Source organism: Artemia franciscana, chromosome 20 (genome assembly GCF_032884065.1).
Source record: "Artemia franciscana chromosome 20, ASM3288406v1, whole genome shotgun sequence".
NCBI lineage: Eukaryota > Metazoa > Arthropoda > Branchiopoda > Anostraca > Artemiidae > Artemia > Artemia franciscana.
Window position 1 is genome coordinate 28,940,615 of NC_088882.1, and position 4,338 is coordinate 28,944,952.

Sequence of the window (4,338 nt, forward strand, 5' to 3'; positions counted from 1 at the left end):
ACCCTATCGCCACCTAGGGATAAGGTGAGAGGCACCGCCTGGGAGAGGTACCCATAAGAGCAGTAGACTCATAAAGCTTTCCATTAGCATACCCAAAGACTCTTGAATACCCATGTTACTAAGTTGTTGTGGTACTGATTGACAATCTCACCAAAACATAATACACAACGCTGAAGTTAAATTCAAATTTATGATAGCAGCAGGTCGTATTTCAACAATTTCTCTAAAGATACACAACTTAGCTTCTAATTAGATCAACTTGCATGTAGTGGTTTCCTTCTACAGAAAGAAACACTATAAAATCCTGAAAAATATTTTTGAAAATTGTGAATTACTAACATTAATCCTGGAAGTGCCTCATTGTACTTTCTCCCATCTCCAACTAATGTGCGAATATATAGCCCAAATTCTCTATGCATTTCCTCGTAGCTTGATATTGTCGACGATGTTCTTCAAGCGAATTTAACGGCAAACAAGAGTCGTTGACAGCATTAAGGAACAGGAAAATCCATGAAGAATATTCAATATGGGCACATACATTTGCACGTTATGAGCGAATAAGGTTATATAGGGGAATAGAGAAGGAATAGGGGGAAAATATAAGCATTGTACTGTTAGTATAAGCATTTAATATTTGTATTATAGGGTTTCTTACGGTATTTTTTGGAAAACTATTGTATTTCTGTAAAAGGAGAGAAATCACTGCACTAGTACGAATAAGGTATAACAAGGGTAAAAAACAAGGTAAAGAATGTAGCATTGGACATTCCAGTCCCTACCGACGGTACTGATCTCCGTTTCTTGGCCCTTCAGCCAGGAAGTGCAATGGAGTCAACCATCCTGTGCTTACGCACATCTTTCCAGTTTACCTTCCCAAGATTTATCCAGGTGCCCATTCAGAGCTGGATCGACTCTGGTTGAGCTTTCAGAGTCACGACACTGGCCCCAGTCTCAAACAAAATGATTGGGGTACAATGAGATTCGAACCCTCGCCCTCTCGGACATCCTAAATCCAACGCACCAATCCACTTGGCTATAAGGTATAATACAAAAAAAAATTCCAAAATGAGCGAAAAAAAGAAGCATAAAGGGTTAAACGTATTATTAAGAAAGAACACATGTCTTTATTTTCATTTTGTTTATTAATGGAAAAGCAGTGTGGTGTAAGGAAAGAAGTGTAAATCAAAAAGCAGAACCAGTGATTGTTCCTAGGTTTATCCCCTCCCCCCATAAAATTGTCTGGTAGAAAATTTCCCGAAATGCAACATTGAGCAGTCAAAGAGAAAGTATGAGAAACAAAAATAATGAAGAAGAGAAAGAATTCTAAAAAGTTCTACCCGTATTCCAAAATATAGGCAGAATATGTGGTGTAGAAAGTCTGATAGAAGGAAATTTTTACGTTTTATTTTGTCTTAATTCTTTTTTCATGTTTTTTGTTTAGTTAGTATTTTTGACTATTCATCCTCAGCCTCTCCCCCATCTATATAGCCCGAAGCTATAAAAAACGAACATAAAACAAAAATAGTAGCATTAGATTCCTTATTTTATGCTTCTTCTCAACATAACAGTTATTACCCTGATTATGCACCACGCCCCCTGAAAGACACATATAGCCCTAATAATGTATTTGTATGTTGTTCTTCCTATTGATTAAACTGTTTCAAACAGTTCGTGGCAACAAACTGTAATTTAGGAGCGATCCGGCTCAATAGTAACCCATACTCTAGAAAACAGAATTTTGATACCAATAGATTTACAAAAATAATGGGGTGCTTATGTTAATTTCAAATATATAGGTTTGATAAAGTTTAGTCTACCCATTAAAAATTATGAGCCTGAGAAAATTTACGCTTAAGTCTTTACGATTTGAATTCTGTCCCTATTCTTAAAGAATGACCCCTGACACGCTATAGTCGTTTAATAAGAACAATAAAAAGTTTTTTAAACTAATAAAAAACTTAAGCGTAAAGAGCGAGGTGTTTTAGATTAACTTCCCTCATATATGTAATAATTTCTGTTCGTTTTACGTTTTAGGCTAATGTTGCTCCTTACTTTCAGTTGATTTTTTTTTTATTTAACTATAAAACAAATTACTGTGTCGACTAAACGTCCAGGTTATCTTGAGTTATTGTCCAGAATGTTTGATTGAAAAAAAATACGGTTAAACTTCGTTAAATAGAGAGGTATAAACCTAGAATAGGGGCTGTTGAGAAGGAAAGATGTTAAGAAAAAATTGTAACTTCATAATTTGCAGAATAATTGTACTTGCCAAATTTTGGCTACAATTATACTATAATTTAACCCCCCCCCCCAAGATGTGTAAATATATTGTCCAAATTATATACTTCCCATGTGATTTTCAGTTTCTTGATTTCGTCGCCGTTAATTCAATTTACAGGAAGCCAACAAGGGTTAAAACAAGATTGACACAAGACAAAATACATGAGAAAGGCTATATATTTGCAAATTAGGGGGATTAATGGTGAAGTACTGCGGGATTGGAGTCAAAATGTGGTAATTACAATTTTCATTCATATTATGAAGCTAGAAATGTTTTCATAACATGTTTCCTTCTCAACAACCCCAGTTCTAGGCTTCTACTAAAGGAAACATGATAATCTGAAAATGGAAATATGCTCCGTATCAGAAAATGAAAACTTCATAGTTTTTTATGTTAGTTTTTTTTACATAGCCTAGGGCTATATGGGAACATTAGGGGGGGGGGAGTTAGTAAATCGTCAAAACACCAAAACTCTATATAGCTATATAGCTATGCATAGGCTATAAATGCGTTTTTGCACCCACTCCCCTACCAGAAAAATCCTGGATGTGCCCTTGGCTATTAGCAAATAAACTAAAACTTAGTTCAGAAAAGGACTTAAACTAAACCGTTCCCACTTTTGTACCGATCTTTTCACAGTGAGAATCAGTGCACCCCCCCCCCGGTACATATGTATTATAGCGACCCCACTCATGAAGTTTGATCTGAACTGTTAGCGTAGAACCGGTGTGTCTACCTGCCTTAGGAGACAATTAGCTTAAAACAGTGAGATAAACTACTAGATTATATAGGCACATTTTAATTTAACATTTAAAATATCCAGTTGGAAATTTGGTTAGGTATTTAATATAGGCTAACGCGTTCTGGACGGACTGCTTTCCATAATTCTTTATTACAGTTTCCATAATTTTGTAAGGTTATTGAAGTATTAAATTTTCATCATATTTAGGTATATTTCGTTGGGTATTAAATTCATATCATTATATATCATTCATATTAGGCATATTTCATATTCATCCTTAATATTTCCTAACTTCACTTCTTGAGTGGGGTCGCTTTAATACACAAGTATCCCCCCCTAGATATAGGCATGCCATATCGTATATAACCCTGACTAGGCCTACATTAAAGAAAAATCTTCCTGGGAGACTATATTTCTCAAAACATTAACACTACTGTTACAATACATCAAAAGTGTAGCCTACTTGCGTATTATAACAAACACAGTCGAGAAGATTCCTAAATATAAGATCTGTGAAAACCGGTTTCATAGCCGCAAAGACAAATGATAAGTGACAGAACGCACTGAATTTGTATAATTTAAGATATTTATTTGCCCATTAAGATAGGGGGGGTTAGGTTACTTTACCCCTAAGTGCAAATTATGCTAATTAAACTAAACTACTATATTTTCATCATGTTTTGTTATATTTCATCATGATCAATCTAACTTGAATTCTTGAGTGTGTTTGGTATAATATGATACATAAGTACCAAAAATATACAATTCAATTACCCAACAGTCATGTATATCCAAATTCCAATCAATCCAAATTTAATGTTAAAAAAAAATATTAAGCACCACAAAAATTCATCTCCTGTCTTAACTCAACAAAACTACATTGAATACTAAAAATTGTCACCCCACATGGGTGAGCGATTCTTTCGTACTTGCCGCTTTAAATCTTCACGCATGCTCATAAGAGAGCGATCTCGGAGGGAGATAATTTGAGGTGACGACTAGACTCATAGAAAGAGAATTATCCTCCCCCTCCCCGCACATGTCTTCTATAATGTTCATATTTATCGTAACTAATTTTAGTGATTATCTAATCGTATTGAACGTGAGACTTTTTAAAAACATTGATTGGATGCGTTAATGCTTGGGATAAAGTCTGGTGAGGAAGTACCTTGTAGCATGGGTGCGTTTCAAAAGAGAAACATCACATATACATGGGAGGAGCCTCAGGGCTCAAACTCCCCCCCCCCTCCGCCCTAACAATTTATGGGAAGTAGCCAAAAATATTTCATTATTGTCTCCCCCCCCCTCAAAAAAA

At 35.3% G+C, this 4,338-nt stretch overlaps 1 protein-coding gene across 1 annotated transcript in view; it reads right to left on the reverse strand.

The window, feature by feature from the left end:
• LOC136040342 (xylosyltransferase 2-like) overlaps positions 1-3,821 on the reverse strand; it is a 189,241-nt gene extending 185,420 nt beyond the window's left edge. The window contains exon 1 of the mRNA XM_065724581.1: positions 3,798-3,821. The gene's annotated coding sequence lies outside the window, so the exon portion shown is untranslated. The remainder of the gene's footprint in view (positions 1-3,797) is intronic.
• Between the last annotated feature and the right edge of the window lie 517 nt (positions 3,822-4,338).